The 27,440-nt window shown below is 38.0% G+C and overlaps 1 long non-coding RNA gene across 1 annotated transcript; it reads left to right on the top strand.

Moving 5' to 3' along the window:
• Window positions 1-32: 32 nt before the first annotated feature.
• Window positions 33-19,318, top strand: LOC148127647 (uncharacterized). Its single transcript, XR_015744183.1, has 3 exons — window positions 33-130; window positions 16,135-16,271; window positions 18,912-19,318. It is a non-coding gene; the product is annotated as an uncharacterized LOC148127647 (long non-coding RNA).
• Window positions 19,319-27,440: the final 8,122 nt, after the last annotated feature.

The raw sequence follows: 27,440 nt of genomic DNA, 5'->3' as shown, positions 1-27,440 counted from the left end.
TTTGCGCAGGTGCAGAGGTGTTCCAACTCACCTCCTGCAAGCCTGCACTCTCCTGGTTGCTTCAACAGCTGCCGTGCAGCACTCTTCTGTGCCACGCAAAGCAGCTGAACTTCAAAAACAGAAGATAAAGGTGAGTCTGGGAGTCTGGGCAGGAGGATGGGCCCAACAGCAGAGTGGTGAAGAAAACCCATTTGGTCTCCACCGCTCATTGCCACTACCGGCTCAGCAGAACCGAGCCAAACCGGTAGCATACCACCACTGATGCCCTTGGATTTTTTTTTATTTTATACAGGTGCAGCATTGTCTAGTTCTTGATGTAACAAAAGGGAAGATTGAAATGTGAAGCAAGAAAACAGGCATTTTTGCTTTGGTTTAGGGCACTGGTAGTCAACCTGCTCCCTACCACCCACTAGTGAGCGTTCCAGCTTTCATGGTGGGCGGTAAGGGTTTTGTCCCCTACTTTATATATCACCATTACTGTGGAACCGGTGGGTGGTTAGAGAAAATTTTACCACTAACAGAGATACAAAAGTGGGTGGTAGGTATAAAAAGCTTGACTTCCTCTGGTTTAGGGGATAGCTGCTATTTTCCCCTAACTCGAATACTATGTGGTGTCCATGGTCTTTGAGTAACATGCTCTAGCTACCTCCAGAAAGCAAATGGACCAAGACAAAAACTAAACATGTTTAGTTAAATGCAGTTACAATTAATTATATTAATTTGGTTTATGTCCCATGTACAGGTAGTCTTTGCCTTATGACCAATTGAGCTCAACCTGGCCATTGCTAGGCAAGGCAGTTGTTACTACTTGAATCATGCTTCATTTTATGACTTTTGCCACGATTAAGTGAATCACCACAGTTGTTAAGTGAATCGTGGATCTGGCTTCCTCCATTGACTTCGCTTACTACCACTTGTCAGAAGCTCCCAAAGAAGGGTTCAAATGACAATCCCAGGATCTCTGGATGCTGCCAACTTTGTAAATACATAACTATTGCCAAGCACCCAAAGTTTGATCACATGACTGTGCTAAGGAGTTATTTATCTGTGCTGTGGACTGTGCTGTCCTACGAGGAGGATGCTATAGTCATAAGTGTGGGGACTGGACATAAGTGCCCTTGTAACTTTGAATGACCATTAAATGAACGGTTGCAAATCGAGGACTACCAAAAGAGATTTTTTTTTTAAAAAAAAGTTGCATGTTAGATTAAAACTTAGTGGAAGATTGTAGAATGTTTTTAAAGACCAACTACATGGTTTCAATAAACTGTATGTGTTCCTCTATCCTATATAGTTTCTAAACTTATCTCTGGTGCTGTAATTGTAATGTTCTCTTTTTTGACAGTTTAATAATTTTTTATTAGAAATAAATGACTGGATGTGGCAAAGGTTTCTCGAGGACGTGTAGTTACAGCTTCTTTACTGTGTCCTTTAATCGGAACACTCCCATCATGAAAGAGCAAGCATATTTCAATTGTATCTATTTATTTAGGCAACATCAGTTCTGATATGTAGTTGTCACTTATTCCAATAAATATTTGTAAGATTAAAACTGGCTGTATAGTTTGAACCAGATGCTAAAGTATAAAGGCATATCAGATTACTTGGACACTTTTCACAGTGAGATATTCTGCAATATTCTAAGGAAAACAGAAAACACTGATTTAGTTTTAAAAGTGGATGTTCCTTCTTTTAAATATCTTCTGTTCCTTTCCATCAGAATGTAGATTATAATGATTACAGCTATTAATTTTTAACAAAATATTAAACAAGAGAAGTGCTTCTATTTAGACCATATTAGACTATTAGTAGAATGTTAACTTCAGATAAAACATTTTTAGTTTTGGGAGTGTGGCTCGAGGCTCATGATTTAATTGGAGTAACTGACATAAGGAATCCTGACATAAGTTTTGTATTTTACATTGTAACAATGGTACCCAACATCCTGCACATAATGGTGGAAACCACCTTTGTACTTGCAGCTCATGTGTATGGCAAGGTAAAATTGTTGTTTAGTGAAGATTAACTAAATTTCCTTTTACCTTTGTCCACAGTAATCAGCAGCATATCTTTGTTCATGTTTTTCATCCATGAAGCACCTGCGTTCCCATAAAGTCAACAAGGAGATAGAAGATTCCTTTTAAGCGATCTAGATGCCTTTACAATGCAGCAGCATACCATTTCTGGCTCTTAAGCAATATTTGAAAAAAAATATTGCAAGCAAATATTTCCTTACATGATATATTTAATGTATGAATCTCATATTCATGAGTACTCTGAACACTTTGAAATGGGTCATTGTGGTAATTAGATTAGGTAGCTGGTGAATTAGATAAAAGGGCAGGAGGGCACAATTCAGCCAATGTTAATCTGTTATAAACGCCACTACTTTTAATAAGAAAAATTCACATGTACTTCAATAAATCCAATTGACACAAATGAGGATTGCTCCACATTCTGCCCAAAATAAGAAATTAATTTTGACAAGTTCAGACTCTCCAGCTTATTCCAAAGTGAACTTCTGCATGGCTATCTGACCTAGGTTTAAGCAATTTTAACTAGATCATGGTACTTTCTGCCTGACTGGTAATTCAAGTATTTTACATTTGAAATGCTTTGATTATATTTGTGCTAGAGTATCTGAATATTTAAAAGCTATGTTGCATAGAGTTCTGTTACTTTTTGAGAATCATTTAAGGGTATGTGTAAGGATGAAAATATCTTGCAGGCATAATTTCATATCTATAAATATCTTATTTAATATAAAATAGGGGCTGGGGAATAAATCTGCAGATTCCTAAAGGGTGTTAATCAGCCAGATGGAGATGGGATGTGGAATAGTGTGGTGAGAATTAACTAGAAGTATTGGGAATTCTGCGTAAAAAAAAGTTTAACTTGTTTACACAATAATCTCTTTACTCAGAAGCACGTTCATTTGTTCTCTGAACTGGGAACAGAGATGCTTAGATTCAAAGTCCAGTTTAGTCTTGGACTTCTCAGATGGCCAATCTCATCTTCATTCAACTAAAATGAAAATACTGGCCACATCTAACAAAGATAAGTAATCAGGGTGTTTTTTTCCTGAAGTACTAAAGTATATTAGTACATCAGTTGTTGGAAATAAATCTGTGTTAACAGGAGAACAGGCTGCTATGGTTTCTCAGCTTGAAATAATGAGTAGTACAGACTTGCCACGACTTATGCTTGCTGTTTAGAAGACAGATCAGGGGATTCCAATATGTTCTCAATAGTGTTTTTGTACCACTGTGACAGATCATTGACCTCACAGAGAATGTTCTATGTTCTTAGATATAATAGGTTCTGTGTCATTTATTTAAGAGACTATTCCTCAAATGCCATAATATTCATTTGAACAAATATGGAATGAATCAAGGTAGGGACTAAAAATTTGAAGTTCAGCAACATCTGGAGAGCCATAACTCCCAGCACCTCTCATTATTGGCTGGGGTTGTTGAAAGTTGTAGTTCACCAGTACTTGGAACACCACACATTATCTATCCCTGATTTAAGGATTTATATCAATCCATTACATATGGCCTTTGGAGCTTAATTCTTTTGGTAGGGGGAAGCAATAAGGTAAATCTCTGCATTCAACTCAGCATAGAGAAACCAATGTTCTCCTAATTTGGCACTCTCATTAAATATTTCAGTCTACCTACATCTGGATTTCCTAGCTGGAATGGCACTTATTCTACATAGTGCCCAGATCTGAAATCAATATAATCTTCTGTTCCTTTTCTATTCTTGTCATGAACAGAAATTCTTTTTTAGAGATATCATTCACATACCCACACACTATAAAGTTTAACAATTTTCTAGCCTCAAATTATTGGACATACGTCACATACTATTTTACCAATCCAGGGGGAGTGGGAGTTATTTAAAGAATACAAAGTACAAAGTGGTTTCATGCACATTATTGTCCCAATGTATTTGAAGCAAAGATGCTCTTCAATCTCACCATGGAAAGATTTTGCTGCATGAACAGAATACTCTTCTATTCATTCAGAGAGTCTCTTTTCTCTGTGAACTCTTGAACAGTATTTTGAAGGGTTCTTAATCCCTCCAAATCAATTTTATGGTGAGCTCAGAAATGGGGACATGGATGGACACACAGAAGTTGCAACAGAAGTGACAAATTGGAGATGTGGAAAATCTGCAAAAATTTAACTGGGTTTTTTATCATAAAACAAAATGAAGATTGGTCTATAGCTCAGAGGCAGGTTGTGTGTTTTTCATGTAAATTCTCTCAGGTTTACTTCTTGGCTTCTCTAGGATGATCTGGGGAAATCTTCCACTCTGAAAGACCTCTTGCTTAGAAGTGAAATTACTAAATTACAAACCCTAAGATAAACCTTATTTGCCTTCCCAATATATGGTTTACATTTCAGCACCTAATAAGAACCTGTTTAAAGTACTCCGGGATAATTTTTAACTACTCTTTGTTTTCATCTCCTGTATTATTATTTGGGGCTGCTGCCTCCATTTCACTCATTAATGTATACTGCAAGCTCAAAAGCACCAGTTTGGAATTGATAAAGAAATGCCTGGAAACAGCTGAAAGCTAAAAGTATCAGAATCTCTCAGCCCTAGAAAGAAGGCAATGGCAAACCACTTCTGAAAATGTGGCCAAGAAAACTGTTGGAGCTAGTCCTAGAAATCATCAGGAATCAATACTTCCTTAAAGGGAAAGGAGGAAGAAGAGGATTGGGTCTCCACATGGTGTGGTCATAACCATCAAGTCAATGGCTCCATGTTTTTTTTATATTGAGTTTTCTGACCATACCTTGCAGACACTCATGGACTGAAACATCCTAGGTGTTGAACAGTTTCAATTGTATAATGAGGAAATTTTCCCTGATTGATTATAGCTGCTTTTCAAAAATGTTTGTAGGCATTAAAAGTCATCATACAACACCCTTTTTATCCCTTAATGGAAAAAAAACTGGTGGGAAAGCATGAAAATGGAAACTATCTGGTTTCCCCCTTCCTCTTCCCCCCATAATTACATTTTGTAGATATATCAGGATGGTTATACATTAAAAACTGCTCTGGAAATTCTTTCAACATGGAGTGAAACAGGCCCTGTCCTAGCAACCTTAAGTTAGGGCAATATTTTGGAACACGTACACAAGTGCAAAACTGGAATAACTGTTAATACTATGAGAAAACTCTCTGCCATAGGGTTGTCCTTGATAAGTCATTGGAAGCTTCAGCTAATACAGATAACACTAGTCTGGCTCCTAATATTGATATTCAGCTGCCATGCTAATTGTGAGAGCAACATATCCTTTTGCATAGTTTGGGGGTAAAGTATGTCTAATCTAGCATGCCAAAAAAATAAGTCAAATCTCTAGAAATAAGAGCATGCTAGAAAACTGCAAATAGTAGTAAGAAACAACAAACATGAGCTTCAACAGAATTGCCCAATGAGTACAGAAGCTCTATAAAAGCAGACAATTAAAAAAAAACCTCTTATGCCCTGGAGGGTAAATCTGGTGTTACTCTAAAGGAGGTCTCTGCGACGATGGTGCCAATTATATTGCTGCTTGAAGTTGGCACACTTTCTTATGGTAGTAAAGGATTGCCTTTTCCATATCCATCTTAGGGGCTTCCTTCATCACCTCCCTGTCATCTGGCTAGCCATGTCTATGCATTGCTACTGCTTGTGAATTAATTTTACTTTGATAGCAAAGGTGCAGGAAAATGTTCACAGCAAAAATTAAAGCAAGAGTCCAACTCTGAGAATATTTGCTGTTGTTTTGAAATGCAGGAGCACAAAGAAACCTATTTAGCAACACTACCAGCCTTTTGCATACACAATGTCCTTGAAATGCAAGCAGTAAAATAAGGTAACTCCAGTACTGATGGGAATAAAAAGGGCCCATTCTTATATATGCATGCATTTGGAGTTCCAGAATCTCCCAAAGTTCCCCTTGCAGGCAACTGTGCCAAAACAAACATGAGTACTGTAACAACCTGAATAAGATCCTAGGAGTTCATTCTAGCTTTTCCAGGATAAAATATAGTGGAGCTAGGCAGGCAGGCAGACCCTGCCATGCTCATTGGTGGACAGATTATAACAGAGCTAACTAAATAAACATATGGATCCAGAAAATCAAAGTATAGAAAAGCATAGATAACCTTGCTCTAAAAAGCTGGTTTGTGTCAGCAGTGCCTATAGTTGCAAAAGAATATAAGAAAATGTGGGGAGTTGAAAAAACAAACCCATAATGACAATCATATTACAGTATAATTGCAAACAGTCCATATTTGAGGGGGAAATGATTAATTATATCACAGAAAAGCATGATGTCCCAATTGATATACTGTCTAACCTGTCTGCTAGCTGATACCACAGCAGACACATCTGCTGAGCGATTTCCAGAGTGATGGGACTTTTGCCCATGTGATTTTCTCCTGCCAGTTGGGTAATTAGCCAATATGCTACTCCATGAGGAGCACAGAAGCCTTGAGATCTCACCCTCCATTTCCTTCTTTCTTGGCCTCTCTCTCCTTTCAGTTTCACAGAATGTCCCACCCCAGCTTAGCCTGAGAAATGAATCTGATTCCACCCAGAGAGTTGTGACAAAGAAGCTATGTGATATGCCATTGCTTAATTGTAATTTGATAGTTGTATACCACCAGAGTCACTTTTTGTGAGATGGGGAGCTACATATATATGTCATTAATGCAAAAGAAAAGTGAACCCCCTCACACACACACATGTTATTATGCATGTGCCTTAAATTCCTGTTTTGTTCTACCAAGTACAGATATAAGTTCAAGCAATGATCCAGAACAAGGAAGGTGGAAAAATTCAAGGAGGATTTCATTCAGAGCTACGTAAGAGTCACTGGTTGTAAGATCTTTGGGCAGTAAGCAGGAGATTTTATTGCCACCCAAAAAGTCAATGTAGAGCTGGCTCCCAATATTGCACAAAACTGGAAGAACCAGTTGCTTCCTTCCTTTTGGTTTTATGCTTGCTGGCCAGAAATGTGGCTTCCTAGTTAGCAGGTTTATGACATTTATAAATTATTGTACATGAGCAACATTCTACTATTTCTAACACCATGTGAAAAACTCAGTGCAAAGAAAATAAATTTTAAAAGAAAAGACTAGTGTTACACCAGCTTTCCTCAACCTGCCCTCCAGGTGTGCGGTGCTTCTCCTGTAATTCCCCAGCCAATAAGAAGGATTTTCAGCATATTACAAAAACCACACATATGGATAGCAGCATTCCCTCATAAGCTGCTCTGAAGACACCCAAGCATTTGCAATGGCTCTACAATCTTTCAAGACATCAAAAAAAAAAAAAAAGAAGATTCCTCTTGATAATTTTTTTTAAGAGCCTCCACTTTCCTTAAGCCAATTGGCAGGTCACTAACTTTCCATTACAGTTCTGGAAGTTATTTCCCTTTCACTGTGGAATGGTAATTAGGTTGGGATATGATCAGCCCAAGAAAAAACTGCGTTTCATTTTCTTTTTCATTGGATTTGGTATTATTGCCAACCTAGTTTGTCTCATTGATGAAATTTTCTCAAGAGTGCCAAGCACCCTGTTTTTTGCCTCCTTTTGACCTAGGAAAATTAATAATGCATATAATGCAATCAAAGCTTTACTTTAAAAAGACATTTAAAAAGTAAAGAGATTCAAGTTCTCTGGGAGATCCCACATTTTTACAATGGGACATACTAGGTTCCCCTTTCCTCAGCATCTTCAAGGAAGGATGGAAAGCCCTTATTGAAAAAGCCCCTACCTGAAAAAGCCCCTACCTGTTTGCATTGGCAGTTGTGAAACTAAGACCATTGATAGTCTGGCTGGTTCAGCATGAAGCAGTTTCCTACATTCTTCCAAAATTGCGCAGAGAGCTCACTTTCTGTAGATTTTGCAGGGCTGTTTGCTTATTATTTATCACAATATTCTATATGCCACTCCTCGCCGCTATTATTATAATTGTCATTCCCCCTGAAAACTCAGGCTGTCTCATTCCCATTCTGACTGAAAGCCTGGTTAAAGGCTCATGAAAAAGCAGAACTGTATTTAAAAGTGAAGGTTGGCTTCCTAAGAAGACCCCTTGCCAGCATATTATCCGTTAGATTGTATTTCAGGCAGTGCACTCGCTGAATTCTTCTGACACCCATGGCTGCCTCGTAAAATTATTCAGCAGGGATAGTATGTGTAACTCTTTAGAAGATCAGGCTAATTAAATGACTTGGGGGCAGAAGTTTGCTTCTTGCATATGGGTGAAAAGAGAAAGTAATACTTGGTATGCTACAGACAACAGCTGGCAACTTTGGGTCAATGTTGGAAAGCTCTCTGGAAGCAAGTGCACCTCTCCATTGTTTGGATCTTCCTTCTATTTCTTTCTCAAAGCAGCTACTGTTAAAAAGCCCTTGCAGGTTTACACTATTTGCCCAAGACAGATGCAAAGGAGGGGTAAAGGGACTTTCCACTTCATGTTCCTTCACCAAGTTTCACTTTCCAAGGAGGCACAGCATGGAAATCTTTACAGTTTGCTGTGGGGGGGGTGGGGGGAGAAAGGACTCTGGCCTTGTCTGCCTGTGTTAATTGATGGCTTCTGCTGCAGCTCTTCACACTTTGAAAAATGGGAACAAATGTTTTTATTTATAAGTGTAAAAAGGAAGGGGGAAAAAAAAGCCGAAGCAAATTAACAGCTTCATTAGGGTGTTAAACTAAAGCTAAAAAAGAGGGAAAAAGAGTATACTCAAAATGCTTCAGTGTCAAAGGCCTAATTCGTTTATGGTAAAGAAGAAAGGTACAGGAGTTTTTTGTTTTGTTTTTTTTACAGGGGAAGGAAGCAAGAAAGCAAATGAGGAAACGGCAGGTCTTATTTTTGTTTTAATTGCTGAAAAAAAAAAGATTTTTGCCAGTTGTCCTGTGAATTCTCTAAACTGAAGGGCAACTTATAAAGTTTGCAAGTACAACACATAAGGTTCCTTCTACATGCAATGACTGTGGCCAGACTGATGCTGGCACCACACTCTTCCATGTCCCACACAATGCGATGGGGCTTAGAAATATGAGCCCATTAACTATCAGCTCCCCCTCCTGTTCCAGAAGAAATGGCTTTGGCAGCATTTCTTTGAAGCTGTGGGGCAGGCGGTTCCCCACTGGCAGCAGCCCTGCCTCGTTTTCCTCCTGGGCCCTGGGATTTCCTCCCTTCAACCATACCAAGGCATATCACCGTCAACTCAAACTCTTCATTTTATAGTGTTGGAATATTCATCTCCGATGTTAATGTTTTTATGCTGTAAGCAGCCCAAAGACGTCCAAAATGAGATGGGATGGAAAATAAATGTAATAAATAAAACAAACTCTTGCTCTGCCTTATTTAGAGAGGTGCACCTTTGCTGTTCTCCCCAAGGTAGCTGGTGCCCAGTGGGACCCCTCGCTTTTCACTGCAAGGAGGAATATGGAGATCAGACACCAACTGCCGTTCATCCATCCTCTTCCCTAGGCACCTGGAGTCACAGGGACCACTAAGTATATCTCCATAGAATAATGAAAGACTACTAGGGCTACTTATGTAGCAGGAAAAGATGATTACCAAAGATTTGATAGGAAGTAGCGATGTGGAAGTATCTTTTAAAAAATATGCATATACTCGTTATGTTGCAAACTTTTTGCTTTGCATTTTTTGTTTTGTTTTGTGGCAGTAGCACATTCTGGAATTACCAACATGAAATGATGCACATACATATATGCCAATTCCATGCAAAATAGGCAAAGAAAAGGTATAAGAATGAAAGTCTTCCTGGGATTAAAAAAAAATCACAGTTATGACAACTAACAGCCATAGAGAAATAGAGATATCTGTCTTTTGGAAGAAAAACTGGAAGATAGAGACAAAATATTAAAGAGCAAAAACATCACAGTGACAACAAAAATAATTATCATCAGGGCCAGGTCTAACATTTGGATGCAAAAGGTGGACCATCAAAAAGAAAAATAGATGCCTTTAAACGGTGGTTTTGGAGAAAAATGGATTAAAAGCAGATCAGTACCAGATGGAATAAAATCAGGCTGTTCACTGCTAGCGGTAATAATGAAATTAAAGTGAAAATATTTCAGACTTAAAATATGATGGCAAGAAGATCCTGATATCAAAAATAACCAAAGGGATTAGAAAAAGGCCATCAGAATACAAGGTTGCTAGATAACCCCACTGATAACATGAATGTAAAATTACACAAGTTCAAAGAAGCAAGAATTGAGAGTCAAGTCCTTATATTTACATCACAGGTGGTATTCAGCAGGTTCTGACCAGTTCTGGAGAACCGGTAGCGGAAATTATGAGTAGTTCGGACAACCGGCAAATACCACCTCTGACTGGAAATTTTACAGTATCCTTCCCCTGCCACGCCCACTAAGCCACGCCCACAGAAGCGGTAGTAAAAAAAAATGGAATCCCATCACTGATTTACACATGCTCATGCACACGCACACATACACACAACTAATCAAGAGGAGAAATAACTTATATTTTGTACAATTTTAATTTCCTGTGCTACATTCTTTACTATATTTCATGAAGTATGTTCTGCAGAGGTTTTTTCACTTTAAACATTACCTGGAAGAAGTAAAAATTAGCTTTTTCTCTTCCTTGGTGATTATGAGATAATATGCTTTAAAAGTCATTTATTTGATTTATATTCATATTCATATCCACCGCAATCAGAAATCCTTGCTCAGTGGTTTATGGTAATTACAAGCAACAGAAGCCTTTAAAATATCCATGGTCAGAACTAAAATATATGGAATTCCAGCTATAACATTTCTTTTCCTTGCCTGGAAGTAGATTTAAAACCAATATTGTTTTTCTGAGCATTTTTAGATTTCAATATAAGGCTATTCATTCAATTTTCCCACTTCATAAATACTACTATAACTTCAATAACTGGCTATATCTCAATTCTTCAATTCTTCATATCATCCTCATTTTACTTTAACATCACAGATTTCCTCTAGCTTCTCAGATGATTGTGGGTGTGGAAAGGATTATTTCACTTTTTTCCTCACCATCTTTCTGAAATGAATTGAAATATCCCAAGTATGTGACAATACACTGGATGCACTTTCTAGTTAATAAGACAAGGGAAATACTATATTAACCCGCAAGGTATCTGTAGATTGTAGATCTTGGCTTATTCAAAATAGTATCAACATGAGCTTTGTTGTACTTGGTGTGATAGCTAAAATGTACCACAGAACTAACCAGTATGGTATCCTTACAGTTAACAGGCATGGAGTACTTAGCACCAGCATTAAGGCTAGTTACGCCTAATTGATTATTTATCTATTATTAACAAACTTTATGTGAAAGCTTTATCAAGTCCTGCATCTTGGTTGTCCAATTCTTCTAAGATAATCTACTGCTACACCCACACTATCTTCTCTGAAAATTTCTCCCAAAGAGAAGGTTGGAGATTGGATGAAAGTTAACTAATACACTGGTTCAAGAAACAGTCCCTTCAGAATGGAACGTAATAGTATGCACTTTGAGGTAGGTAGTAGTACCTCCCATTTCACTCGAAGAGGTATTACTCACTTCCTGAATCCAAGCCTAGATATCCTACACAGAATATGTATTAAAGAAGCCAAATGGGGCAAGGAATACTCTACAAAATTGTCCAAACCATCTCCTAAGACTTTGCCTGTGCTTAGAAGTGACCGGGAGCAATTTTACTTGTGAGAAACTCAGAAAAATTGTTAGTGAACCTATCTATCTCCAAACAAGAGTTTTTCAGAAGACAGTAAAGATTTGTGATATAGTACCTGGGCTATCTTGATTATCACATATCATTGGTAACACTCTTTGACTGCAAGTTTCCATCATCTATGTTGTATTTCTCCAAGATTAGGGATATCTGGGGAGAGATCAAAATATTCAAGAAGTGTCATAATATTACCCCTACTCCTTTTGTACATGCATATAAAAAGAGTGGGCAGGGATCATGCCCTATCTTGCAAATTCTGCCTCTTTCACACAGTCTAGCTTCAAATGAACAATTCAGGAATGCATATAATAAATTGGTATTTGTGTATTATTTTTTGGTTTAACATTTCTTCACACTGGGGACTGCCAGTTAGGAGGTCCAAAGCCCACTTGAGAATTCTATGGCCAGATGTACCAGATACTAAGCTATTCTGTAGTTTCCTCTCAATTTAGTATGTTGTGTGAACCAGTTTGTTATCTATAAATTATTCTGGTTTATTAGGGTGTATGAATCCAGCCAGTTGTGATTTATTCAGCAAATTATGGTTAAATAAACTATGATTTCATGCCACAATGAAAATCAGCTGGTAGATTTTGAGGAATGCTTTGCAGCATTTATGTATGTGCTATAATTAAAAATGAATTTGTTTACACATGGTGTGTCAGGGAGAAGTAATTCACAGTTTGAGGCTACATCTTTCTTTGTTTTATATGTAATACTGTTGCTGACAACTACCCATAGTATTGTGAGAATCCCTGCTATTTCATGTCAGCTGTACTATCTGAAGAAAGGTTAAGAGCTTGCCACAGGGTCCTTTTCTCTATATCCAATTCAGTGGGCTCCCACACCTCCCAGGGACCACTCCAGCCTCCCTAGCCTTTAGGTAACCCACACACCAGCAGACCCTTGCATGGTAGCCCAGTTGTTTTCAACCCCCCCACCCCCCCAGTCTTGTGCTGCTTCTTACTATCAGGAGTAAACTATAATTCTCCTAAACATCAGGTTGCTTCCAATTTCCTATAGAGAATAACAAAACCCACAACCCTTCTCACTTTCAGAACCCTTCCACACCAGCTACTCCACAGTCACACCATACCCAACTGCTTTGCTGCAGGGCTTTTATAGCTGCTATTTGCTGAGCAGCTGGGCTGGCTGGGGAGAGGTCTTAAAGGGAGAGGGCACCATCAGACCAAATGCTGGCTAATCTCATGCAGCCTTCCCTCTAATTGGCTACCCATTATCCAATAACAATCTACTGTGAAAAAGAGTTTTTCCTTATTCATGGCTTGTCTCTGAACTGATGTTTACACATTGTAAAAACATATATGGAGGTGATATTTATGGTGCCAATTTCATGGATATTGATGATGAAAGGATTTATATCCTGGTATAGTGGCCCCTTGAAAATGTTCTAACAAAACATGGTCTGCATATACTGGCTATCCTTGCTTGCTGGAAGAAAGCATCTTACCCCATCCATTAGCTCTCTCTTTCTCCCTTTCTCTCTCTCTCTCCCAGAGCTTGTATAGATAATATTTACATGTTTTTTCTCCAGAGTTGTGAAATATATGGAAGCATAATGTCAAGTTCTCAGAGTGCCTCTTTCGTATGACAAGTGTGGTTATTGGGCATGTCAGCTCAGATTTCCCATGTTGCTCTGATTGTAAGTGTTTGTGTTGTACCTTTCCACCTCCAAATGTTGATTCTGGAGTTGTTATTTTAGGCTCATAGTAACTGTAAGAAGAATCACATCCCAAATGTTTCTGTCAAAAAGAAGATATGTAATGAGCAAGTCAACATTGAATTCCACTTGTCAAACATCACTTGCTTTCATCTATGGCTTTTGTTATGCAACCTTGTGCTTAGATAAGTTGTGTGAAGTAAATAGAAAATCCTAGTATGTATTTCTTTCTGCCTTACCATGAAATTTTGGACATGGTGACTGAAACTTCTGAAAAGAAGAATATTAAAAACAATTTTTGCCCCTTAAAAATCATTCAGATTTCTTTCCCTATACTGTACAAAACCACCAGATTGAAGTTTTTCTGATGCTACCCCCCTCCAGTGGACAGCTAAGAGAAAAAGAGATTGTATTCATAAAGAAGAGTTTGACATTAAAAAAAAATTCACACACTTCTGAAATCGACTGTCAAATCACTTCACATCTGTACCTAAAGCAAACAGACATAATGCTAACAGCTTGCTAGAACTCAAAAATGCCACCCACTAATCAGTCCACCTGTGGAGTTCTCAGTCCATCTTGCAAACTGTGGAGCTGACTGCCAAGATGCTTGACAAGAAAATGTATATTTGACTGCTGCGGAAGAAGGGAAATGGAGGGTAATGTGCTGTGGTACAAACGACATTCATTTGGCATGGAGCAAGGAAATGTCTTAGGGGAATATGACTTGCCATTTTCTTACCTCTCTGAGATACCTCTCAAAACTGCTGTTTCTTAATTAGTAACCTTATAACTGGGTCATTTGTTGACAAGGTGTAACATTAGCCATAAATGCTCAGGATAGCCTAAATAAACCACTTCAGTCAAACTATGCGGCCCAGGCATTCTAAATGTGCAAGGTTACCCTTACAGAATCACTTCTTAAAGGGAAATCTAAATGAACAGTAGTGGAAGAATATTTTCCATGCAGTCTATGTGTAACTCTATTAATAGTTCATGAAATGGAGAATATTTTGAATATCTCCACTGTTAACCTCCATACCTGAGTCCCTTTTCAAAGCTGCATGAGCAGAAAGTCATCGCTACAATTACAATTCCATAGATAACAATTGACTTTTCCCCATCTTCCTATTTTTGCAAATCAGGAATAATTTTCTAATGGTAGAATTCTTTAAAGGTGCAGGGGGGGTGGCAGGGAGATGTAACAACCAGAACTTCAAGCAGTATTCTAAGTGAACTCATTAGTCTACTATAAAATATTACTTAATGTATTTCACAAATGTTAACTTCATTTTTTTTTCAATTACTTTTCTGATTATCCCCACTACTTGTTCCTTTCACAGAAGCTGCACATTGTTTCTGTTAAAAGATGCACCACAATCCTGCATTCCTGTTTTGGTCAATCACACCTATCTCAAACTCTTATCAGTTTGTAACCTTAATGTGCATGATTCTACATTTACTTCCATTGAATTCTGTTCTTTCCTTCAATCTTGGACAGATTGAAACCTGTGTGAGAATTGAGCCAATTTGTAGTTTCTTTAGAATTTATTCAGGCACATCAAAAATACCAGGGCTTTTGTCAATGGTTGTGACTCCCGTCTTGTCCCTGGTGAATATCCCTTAGAGACACCCATGGACTGTGGAGCTCTGACTGATTTTAATATTTGGTGTTTTGTTTCATTTTTGTTTTCTAAACAATATATATATAATATATATATAATAATTTGAGCATAGGGGAAGCTGCATTTTAAGCACATTATTTCTCTGAAATCTAGCAATCCCAAATTATTTGCAGAGTCTGAACTTGCTGTCTAGCAATGCAACAAATCACAAGAATCAGTGATAGTATTAAGCAGGTAGAGTTATGAAGAAAAAACTAGCATGGCTCTGCCTTTGAGGAAATCATTTAATGGAATCCAACATGTGACTTTGCTATGATTTTACATGTGATATTTTAATTTACTTTTTGTTGGATCAGGTCTTTCTCTTCTGCATCGGATTTTCTCATTGGCTTTGCTAAAGGTTTCTTTCTTTTAATTACTTCTTCACACCTGGATATAATTACCATTCATAAGAGTCTGCTTATTTGCAGGCTTAACTCTGTGAGATTTCCCAAGCAAGCTGGCTGCGTGACTAAAGACTGCCTCCTTAAGGACTGGATAAATGAGCTTATTTGATATTTTTAAACTGTTATTATAGTTCTTATAATATCATCAATAACAGCAGCATTGTGTGTTCATGAAAATGGTAAAAAGAGTTAATATTTCGATTATTAAGGCCAAAGATTGTTTCAAAAATAGGAAAGCTTACGGAAGCTCACATGTAGAATAATGTTATATGCCACTGAGTGGTTGAACAGCAAAGGCCAACAACTTTTTAAGAAATTATTTTCTACATGCTATATTCCAAGTCTATACATTCACACTCGAGGTTTTTTTTTCACTTTATTTTTTTACTTTCATTTGTACAATTTGAAATGTTACTTTAGCATCTGCTCTTTTAAGGCAGTTAGCTCTGGGAAGGCAGTGTGCTTTGCCATAAATTTAGGTCATTAATTTGTATCTGTTCTTTGTTTATTTAAGAAACAGGACAAAAGGGCAGCTGCTGAAACATTTGGCTAGGCTAAGGGGTAGTGGGCTGAATATGCCAGAGTTCTGCGTGCAACCAGCTTGAATTTGTATCCACAGCTACAGGACAGCACTTTATGGAACGCCTTTGCCAAGCCATGTGGTGTCCTCAGCATCGCTCAAAATACCTGGAGGATCTTTTGGGAAAGGGATAAAATGGAATGTTCTGGAAAGGAGTGGAATGCAACCAGACATATGTAAGTGTGTGAAAAAATACATGAGCTGTTGGGGTTCCACTTTTTATTGCATTTGGTTTTTAAAAAAAACAACAGCAAAAATAATTAGAGCAAAATGACTATTTTGAATGGATGCAAATAGCAATAAACAAATTCATTCTAGATTAATTGTCAGCCATATACAAGGTCCTAAATTGATAGTTTAGTTCTGAATAATTTCTAGAAAATTATTCATAATTATAAAATATTGGGGAGGGGCTGGGGGTTTCTATTTGTTTTCTAAACCTAAACATCCAAAAGAAAATCAAGTCCCTTTGTTGCAGTGGTGGGATTCAATTTTTTTTACTACCAGTTCTGTGGGTGTAGCTTGATGGGCGTGGCAGGGGAAAGATACTGTAAAATCTCCAGTCAGAGGTGGTATTTGCCAGTTCTCCAAACTACTCAAAATTTCTGCTACCAGTTCTCCAGAACTGGTCAGAATCTGCTGAATACCACCTCTGCTTTGCTGGAATTTCATCTTCATCTTTGGCTTTCAACCTTTGGAACAGGTCTACTAGGATACGGTCTGCTTCCAATGAGGTTGCTTTAAACCTCTTGAAAGGCAGACCCAGGGGTGGGATTCTACCAGTTCACACCTATTCACTAGAACTGTTTTTTAGCATTCTAAGCAGTTGGAGAACTGGTTGTTAGAAGAAATTACTGGCCTAATCCTGTAAGGAAGGCAGGAAGGGAAACATTCTGGTGTTGCTTACAGAAACTGCCTCTCCATTAACCCTTATTACATTCTTGGCAGGACTAGACTTCCTGTCTGAGGAACATCTCTGGAGTTTTTTTCCCCTTCTTTGCTGGTACTTGTGTGGAGTGACCATTCAAAGTTACAATGGCACTGAAAAAAGTGACTTATGACCATTTTTCACACTTACGCCTGTTGCAGCATCCCCACAGTCATGAGAGGCCAGGCGAGGAGTTGCGTGTCTCGATGTGAGTGATATTGAGTTGGCCACACCCAGCCAATAACATGACCACCACGCCATGTCCACCCAGTCACATGACCACCACGCCACACCCACCAACTAAGCCACATCCACAGAACCGGTTGTTAAAAATTTTGAATCCCACCGCTGGGCAGACCTTTCTACAGACTTGATTTACTTAAGAGTTGGTGTCTTATAAAATAGGAGACATGTATAAAACAAAAATGCAAAAGGAAGCTAATTTGTATTAAACTGCCCACGCATCTTTAGGGCATGTGATATATGTGGCATATCTTTGCAGGTCAAGAAGTTGTAAATAGCATTAGAAGTCTTGAAAGGCCTTTTAGGAAATGTGCTTGCTACTGTGCACAGGGGCTGGGCCAAGATGTCTGGTTACCTGTGATGAAAAATATGTTACCTAACAGAATAACAGAATTGCGAATGACCTTGGAGGGCTTGTAGTCCAACTCCCTGCTCAGACAGGAAACCCTATACTGTTATAGACAACCTCTTCCCATTCTTTCCAAAAAAGCTAATTGCAGTAGCATTTGTTGCATGTTGGCAAGGGGGCAGCATTCCCACTTCATCACAAAGTATGATGCTAGCTTGGGAAGCATAACTTTGTTTCCAAAATTTTGTTGCTGCTTTCTGGTTTTTGCTTCCTGAGAGAGCTGCCTCATTCTGCCTAATGATGGAGATGGCCTGGTGAGCATCCTTCTGCATCAGTATACCCTCCATGGGCTTCCTTGTCAGCAACAGTAGTAGCAAACAAAATGTTCAGAGCCAAATTAGAGTGATGAAAACAAGTTTGATTGTGTTTCCATGTTTTGAGGTTCTTTCTTTTGGACTACAGTGTCAGAATTTATCAAAGGGGGGTTTGATAATGCTTGATAGCAAAGGTAAGTAGTCTGTACAATCCATACTTTTTCAGTAGAAAAGATCATACATCAACTTTAGATACGTTTTTAGAGAAAAATCAGCACATTTTTCTTGTTTTAAAAATAATGTACATCACATCTATAAGATAAAATAGATTTTATAGAAAGAGCATCAATAAGGTAGACCTGGGGGGTGGGGGAATGCATACACTGTAAAACATAGATTCAAAATCCACATTTATTGGTGGTTAAAAAAAATCCACCTTGTGATTTGATAAAGCAATAAATCAGCAGTTCTATGAAATCCATTTGAATTGGTCTTTATTCCCAGTAGTAGGTGGTCTGTGGAAAAGAAGTATTTTTTCCACATTAATTTCAACAAAAATAATTTTCTAGAACCTTCCATGAGCAAAAAAATATACATTTGTGTGTGTGTGTGTGTGTGTGTGTGTGTGTGTGAATGAATAATATAATGTCTATTTTAACTGGTGTAAAGAACAGTGATTATTATTGTGCCTAAACCAACTGAATCAAAAGATTTAAATTGCCTAATAGAGTTTCCCTCCTCTCCCTAAATTGGACAGGAACTATTAGATGGAAGGGGCATCTAGCCAACAGACCTTGATTCTGTTTTCAGTAAATAGTTAGAAAGATTTCTAAGCACTAACTAGCCAGCCACATTTTTAGCCTGTGAACAGGCTACTGTGAACACAACAGGGACTGGCAACTCATTTATTAAGCAAAGCTGTCAGTAAGTGCAATCATTGGCTGTGCTTATGATCTTACTTCGGCTTTCTTTTGTTTTACAGAACCGGAAAGGTCATAAACATGAAAACTAGAAGCACAGTTACTTCTTCATCACCACCATAACTGTGAACATTCATTAAACGAAGCAGTTGCTAACCAAGGACCACCTGTAAAGGCTTTGGAATCAATATGTCAATGAAGATTCTTAGTCATCCAGGTAGAGTTGTCTGAAAATTGAGCCATGGCAACTGGACTAATTTTTTTTTTGGTTGTTGGCTTGAGCTTTGGAATCAAATATCTCACTCAGAGGACAGGAATGAATGAAAGTTGACTTTTTTTTTAAAGAAAACAAACTTCATTATAAGCCCCCAAATACTCAAAGTTCTTGGTTTTATGTTACATAAGGATGTTCATATTCCAGTCACCAGGTCTCAAATTTTCAATGAGAACCAAATAGGCTGGAACTTTAAGTCTCTGTCAAACTCCCGGCCCATTGGCCAAATGCATCACACACTGGCCATTCCCACGTCTGGTTTAGCGAAGGGGAAAAAAGTCTAACCAGTTTAATTGTTTTTACTAGTTTGAAGACATGTTCTTTACAATACCGTCTAACTTATATTTCTTTCCCACTCCTTTACAGCTTGCCCACTTTTATACTTTTCTAGCATCTCTGTGTTTTGCTTTGTCCTCTTTACTGCCTCAGATAACTCAAGCAAACAAATATACTCACTTTTGCACATGGATTTTCTGGCCTGGCCTGGCTGATATTTTCCAGGTGTAAGTCAGACATGGGAATGAGGAAAAGAAGAAAAATAGTTCATTTTTGGTCTTCTAAGAATATTTATTAAATTTATTTTATTTATTTATTAGATTGGAAACCAACATTAAAATACAAACTAACATAAAAGAAAAAAGGGAAAAGAAATAATAGGACAAGTTAAAAAGTGCCAAAAAATACATCAAACAAATATATAACAAAAATGAATTTTTAGTACAGAGATAATACAATACAAAACCTCTCTAAATTTAAATGAGTAATATCAATTTTTAAAATACCTTAAAACACTAATAACCTAGTAAAAATCCAATATTTATAACATTCTTAATTTTAATCTAACACATAATTTGTCAAATATAAATTTACCTTTTAAAAAAACATAATATTTTTCAATGACAGCTGCTCTAATGGGAGGCTTGATGAGCTGACCTGGCTGCTAGCCAGGGCTGGTATGGGTAGATTTTGAGTCAGCAGTCCCATAGTGCAGTGAGATATATATAGTTGAGGACTAGAGCCTTAATAAGGCAGGAGGGGGGAAATACCCATCTCCTGAGATGCTATGAAACATGTTGCCAGTCTAAACAAAAATTGGACAGAAATTGAGAAAGAGAAGAAGCAAATAGAAGAGCTGAAGAGAAAAGGCTGCAGAGAAGTTGGAGAATGAAGTGAAGGGTGTAAGGCAAGTATTGGTTCCTATTTGAGGACAGGAGAAGGATATTCCAGGGGTGGCTTCTCTGGGAATTGGGAAGCAAAGACTCAGAGGCACAAGCTCTACCAAGTAATAGTTTTATAACAAATGAGAGAATATTATAAATTTGGAACTTTAAATTTACTTTTGATCTATCGGTTTCAAGTCAATTTTTGCAGGAAATCAATTGTTCTAGTATCAATTTCAGCAAATTACATGATGAACAGCAGCCCAACTCTACGGGTAAAGTCTTCAATTTAGAACCTTATCTCTCAGCTTTATAAGGGATTGCTTTTGGTTTTGTGTTAAATATTTCTAATATGCTACAATTTTCAGTACCATAATCTGATTCTATTTAACTATGGCCTCTCCCCAACAATATACATAATTATCATAAATATTGGCAAGCAGTCTACTCACTCCATGACTAACTATTCATCCTTGTATGGATCAGCCTTCCCCCCACCCGCCACCCCCAAGATACAAAGCAAATTACTTCCAGATTCCCCTCCACTCCTGTGCTGCTTTCTTTGTTCCATTTGCTACTCTTGGCTTTAACCTATTACTATGTCCCACACATGATCAATATTAGCCTTTTCCTTTTTCCTGAAATGGGGTGGACATTCTGTGACGTTACTACTTTTCTAGTGATAATACTAAAGGTCCCCAATTTACTCTTCCAACTCTCATAATTACCAACAGAGGTCTTTTTTCCCCTCCCTATAATGTACAAAATGATCTGCCCTTTTATGATTGCCTTGAGAATATCCCATAAAGCCAACGGTGAGGGAGCAGATGCCTCATTCAATTCCAAATAGAAGGAAATCTGTTGTCTCAAATAATCCCTAAATTCAGACACTTTCAGCCAGCTATTACCAAGAGACCACATTTTAAGAGCAGATGTGTTATTAAGGCTGAGAAATGTTATGAGAACTTCGTGATCTGACAAATAAATGCAATTCTACTAAGCATTCCAACATTTAATTTTTTAAAGGTTTTTTTTTTTTTAAAAAAAATTTGTGTGTGTGTGTGTGTGTATGTGTGTGTAGATAGCAGACAGGCTGACACTGGAATTATAAGGGGAGATGAGATCTTTCTACGCAAATAACGCAGTATTTTTCAAACACTATTTAAATATTTTGGAAAAAAAGGCAGATTTGAATCTGATCATACATTTTTAATATATTTTTCTCTCTAGGAAAACTAAGAAAGTGTGTAATATATGTGTACACGCAAACACCTACACATATGTACACCATTCCATTGAGTCTGATTCTTGGACTCTGCCTGAACAAGACCCCACAACTTTCTAGGCAAGATTTTTCACAAGTGGTTCACCATTGCTTCCTTCCTAGGGCTGAGAGACAGCAACTGGCCCAAGGTCCCCTCCGATGGCTTTGTTCCCATCACAGGACTAGAACTCACCATCTCCCAGCTTCTGGTCTGATACTTTAACCACTTCACCAAATTGACTCTCCAATCTAAAACATACAGATAAATTTTAGATATTTTTAGCATTATGGTCTTAAATTGAAGACAGGGTGCGTGCTATCTCCACTTCTCTTCTCCCTATATACCAATGACTGCATCCCAGATGATCCATCTGTTAAAATACTGAAGTTTGCTGATGACACAACAGTGCTGATATGTGTATTATATGTGATTCTGCCTAGCTTCACCTGCTGCTTCCTGTCTGTTAGGAAGCTTATGATCCTCTTACAAGTGTGTTCAGGTACCGCTAGTTGGTTTAATTTACTTAGAAGAGTGTCTGGAATGATGGCATTGAATGCTGAACTGAAGTCTACAAAGACGACCCTTGCGTAGGTATTTGGAGACTCAAGGTGTTGTAGGATGTAATGCAGAGCCATGTTAACAGCATCATCTGTCGATCTATTTGCTCGGTATGCAAACTGCATGGGATCTAACAGCGGATCCGTGATGGTTTTCAGGTGGGACAGCAAAAGCCTTTCAAAGATTTTCATAACTACCGATGTTAGAGCAACTGGTCTGTAGTCATTCAGTTCCTTGATGGAGGGCTTCTTTGGCACTGGGATGTTGGTAGAACATTTGAAGCAGGCACGAACATAGCACAACTCTAGTGATCTATTGAAGATTCTGGTGAAGATGGGGGCCAATTGGTCAGCACAGACTTTTAAGCAAGAAGGAGTTATCTTGTCTGGCCTGGTGCTTTTCCTGGCTTTTGTCTGTGTAATAGATCTTGCACTTCTTTTTCTGTGATCACCAGAGGTTGTGAGCCCAATGGATTGGGGCCAGTTGTAGCAGGCTTGGCTGTTGTTAGTGTGTTTGAGATGTGGGTTGTGGAGATAGGTGGCTGTAGTTTCTTTTCAAACCTGCAGTAAAACACATTCAGGTCATCTGCTAGTTGTTGATTTCCTTCTGCCTGGGAAGGAGGTTTGCTGAAGCCAGTGATGTTTTTAAGAGTTTTCCACATGTTTGCTGGTTCATTTGTTGAGAACTGATTCTTTAACTTTTCAGAGTAGTTTCTTTTTGCTGCTCTGATCTTTCTTGTTAATATGTTTCTAGCCTGGCTGTATAGCATTCTGTCACCTTTTCTGTAGGCTTCCTCTTTGGAACAACGTAGCTGCTTAAGTTTAGCTGTGAACCAAGGTTTATTGTTGCTATATATTTGCAGGTTCCTTGTTGGTACACATAAGTCTTTGCAGAAGCTGACATGATGTTACAGTACCTGTGAGCTCATCTAAGTCTGCAGAGGCATCTTCAAAAACATTCCAATCAGTGCAATCAAGGCAGGCCTGGAGTTTCAGTTTTGCCTCATCCGACCAAGTCTTCACTGATTTAATTGTTGGTTTAATGGTTTTAAGTCTTTGTCTGTAGGCAGGTACAGGGTGAATCATGCAGTGGTCAGAGTGTCCCAGAGCTGCTGGTGGTAAAGACGTATAAGCATCTTTTACTGTTGTGTAGCAGTGGTCTAAAATATTTTTGCCTCTGGTGGGACAATTTACATGCTGGAAATATTTTGGGAGCTCTTTCCTTAAATTTGCTTGATTGCAATCTCCTAAAATGATGTGAAGGGAACCTGGGTATTTGGCTTCAGCCTCCATAATTTGATCAGCAAGAGTTCGTAATGTCTTGTTTACACAGGCTTGTGGAGGAACATACACAACTATTAGGAAAAATGAGGAGAACTCACGTGGAGAGTAAAATGGCTTGCAGTTGATGTGTAAAGACTCTAAGTTTTCATCACAAAATGTATATATTATAGTTATATCCTGAGACCAACTGTTGTTGATATATATATATATATATATATATATATATATATATATATATATATATATATATATATATATATATATATTCCTCCACCCTTTGTTTTACCTGATGTCTCTTCAATTCTGTCCAATCTAAATGTCTGAAATCCTGGAATGTATATGGTGTTATCCCCATGAATTTGTGGATTAAGCCAGGTTTCAGTAAAACAAAGAACAGCTGAATTATAAAAATCAGAATTCCATCTATTTAAGAGATGAATTTCATCCATCTTGTTAGCCAGTGAGCATAAATTAGTCAGAAAGATTGAAGGGAGAGGAGTCCCCCCCCCCCCACATTCCTTAGTCTGTTTAAAATGTTTAAATTTAAAATGTCTGTTTACTTCTGAGTAAGTAATTGACCTGTGCAAAATCTGCAAGGGAATTTCATATCACGTGGCTTCAAGCAAAGCACTAGTTCTAAGCTGTTTTATGAAGCAATTCTACCCCATTTCCAAAAGGCAAGTGCTCATGTTGCTTCACTTGTTCTGTACCAACTGCTTCCTCTGGCTGTTCCAACAAGTAGAAAGGGCTCCTTCTGGACATGCAACACATACACAATAACCTCATTCAGCTATTGGAACTGCCTAGTGAAGTGGAAAAATCCTTAAGACCCAATTTATGAGTGGAGACTACATGATCTGCTTGGGCCAGGTTTCTTTGAACAGCACTAAGAACAGAATACAAGGTTATGCCCAGTTAAGGAGAGTACAACTTTCACATAGGTGGATAATAAATGCTGAACGGTAATCATGGCAAATGCCAATTATCTTATTTTGATAACATGGGTTATATATGTCTTGTTTATAGTGAGAGTACACAGTGTATAAAGCAGAAGTCAGCACAAATTAGCTTTGTAATTCTTGTTTGCAATATGTGAGGAACTTAATTGTCTATAGAATGGAAATTCTAGAATTCTCTATTATTCATGAAAAGTTCATGAAGTTCACATCTCAGCAAATGTTCTGCTAGACAAGGAGTTAAAGATCAAAGTTTTGGGGTGTTCTGTTGCTTGCTGAATTTGAATACAGATAGTTCTCGTTTAGCAACCACAACTGGGACCATCAACCTGGTTGTTAAACAAAGCTGTTTGTCAGACCTGCCTCAGACAGATCCCTTAGGGAAGAAAGACCCTCGACTTCATTTGGTTGAAGTGATAGGTTATTTTATTAAAAGTTGCTGTCCGCAGTAAAGTCAGGCTAGAACTAAGGTTCCCATGTGAAAGGTTACAAATTTTCCCCTCATCCTGGACCTCCCCCTTCGATCAGCTCATCTTCAGCCAATTTGAGAGCCAAATAGGTGTTTCACTGGGATGTTTGGAGCAATCAACATTCCATCCTTGGGCCTCATGTCCTTGAAGACCAGACCAGGCTAGTTCTGTCCATCTCTGGTCTCTGTCAGCTGTTATCCCCTTCCCTATTTCCAGGGGTGGGATTCAAAATTTTTAACAACCGGTTCTGTGGACATGGCTTAGGTGGTGGGTGTGGCTTGGTGGTCATGTGACTGGGTAGACATGGCTTGGTGGTCATGTTATTGGCTGGGTGTGGCCAACTCAACATCACTCACATCGAGGCACACATCTCCTCACATGGCCTCTCATGACGGTGGGGATGCTACAACAGTCGTAAGTGTGAAAAATTGTCATAAGTCACTTTTTTCAGTGCCATTGTAACTTTGAATGGTCACTCCACACAAGCAAAGTACCAGCAAAGGAGGGGGGAAAAAACTCCAGAGAACTTCCTGAGACAGGAAGTCTAGTCCTGCCAAGAATGTAATAAGGGTTAACGGAGAGGCAGTTTCTGTAAGCAACACCAGAATGTTTCCTTCCTGCCTTCCTTACAGGATTAGGCCAGTAATTTCTTCTAACAACCGGTTCTCCGAACTGCTTAGAATGTTAACAACTGGTTCTAGCGAATAGGTGCAAACTGGTAGAATCCCACCCCTGCCTATTTCCATCTCTGTCCCAAACATGTTTATTGTCCATCTGTTCCCTTGCTCCCTCCTCCCTAGCATTTGATGGCAGGATGTCGGCAGGGCATCAAACTGAAGATGGCAGAACTGACACTTCTCACTAAATGAAACCTTGGCTGTGCTTATGATCTTATTTCGGCTTTCCTTCGCTTTACACACCAGTACACACCAGAAATGGTGACAAAATGACTTTTTTCATCTCCATTGTAACTTTCCACTATCCAAAAAAGTCACTAAATAAGGACTATTTGTATGAGGTCTGTTAAATTGTTTTCATTGAAAATTGGCAAATCTACGAATTGGTATGTCCCACTTATCCCATCTCAGAGTTTAAATGATGATATCATAAGTAAACTTTAATACAAAATGCAAAATAATGGAAGCTTATTAACTATAATCCACAATGCTCAGCACCTAACAAAAACACATTTCCCAGTAAAAAGAACTTGGCTTGACAAGATTGTCTGAAGAATGCAATCTAAATCTCCTAGCTAAACCACAGGCAATAAGGATTTGATGGCTGATTTGATCATTTACTTTATTGTCCAACTCATACTCTTCAGCTGACAAATGGACCTCTTTAAACCTTGACAGTAGCTTCAGATTGCCTTTAGGATAATATAAATGAGGTACAATCCTCAAAATCATTCCTTTTCATTCAAAACAAAAGATCAGCCATATAAAAATGTGTGAAATAGTCTGCTACTAATAGATATATAGTACTGTATTACTACTTCTCCTGAAGTCACCAGTAAATATAAAATTTATGCAGATGTTATAATTACATTCTGGGGGTTATTAATATGATTTGATTATCCAATGATTGTATTAATATTGCAAGGTTGAATTTGAAGAAAATATTTAAATTTGCTGGATAAAATTGTCAAAGCATTTTTGTTCTCCAATTTTTGAGAAGTCACAAGCACTATTTAGTCTTAAAAGATGTGGTGATCAAACATAGTTTAGAACACATGCCATTGCCACCCAATCTTGTCACAAATCCAACTAAGTGGCACTATTTTATTCATAGAAAGTGTTCTGTCTGATGAACCCAGAAACATAGTAATCTTTGCCCATGACTTCATGTGCACATAGTAGTTCATCAATAAAATGGAGAAATTAGTTTAAGAATTAATCATTTGGTCAACTGATCAATTGGTATGTTTTATTTTTCCACTTAAGTATTTTATAGAAAAGAAGAATGCTACTATACCCATTTGTTATCATTTAAAAGGCACAATATTCCTAATAGCAATAACAGAGGAAGAGATAGACAGAAATAGGGAATTAGTATTTGCCAAGACAGAAACAGGAAAAACGTAAGGAAAACAACCCAGAGTTTTGCAGGCTCTGTGCTACTAGAGCTTTGAACTTCAGTAGTACAGGGCAGAAAGCCAGTTTGATGTAGTGGTTAAGGTACAGGCTAGAAACCAGAAGATAGTGAATGCTAGCTAGTCCTATCTGAAGAACAAAACCAGTTGGGTATTTTTAAGCCAATCATTCTCTCTTAGCCCTAAGAAGGAGGCAATGCAAACTACTTCCGAAATCTTGCCAAGAAGATTGCAGAAATTGGCTGGTGTCTTTGTTTATGTGAGGGAAATGCTTTGGGACAATTCTGGCACCTTTTATCTTTGTGGGCTTTCTATTATAGGAAGGGTTTTGAAAACAATACAAAATCCTCATACCTATATTTTTTTAATATATAAATGTAAAGCTATAAGTAGATGTCAAATTCAAATAGGGCTTCATTTTGCTTCCTTATATCTATAGATTGATACGTTTTTCTATATTTACTTGCTTTTTCATTGTTACATTGGACTTTCCTTTTTCCTGCCTGTTGACTTCCTCTTTTTTTGGTAAATTT

This window comes from Pseudonaja textilis, chromosome 1, assembly GCF_049901715.1.
Source record: "Pseudonaja textilis isolate UNSWEBS1 chromosome 1, rPseTex1.2, whole genome shotgun sequence".
Lineage (NCBI taxonomy): Eukaryota > Metazoa > Chordata > Lepidosauria > Squamata > Elapidae > Pseudonaja > Pseudonaja textilis.
This window is presented reverse-complemented; position numbering and strand designations above follow the sequence as displayed.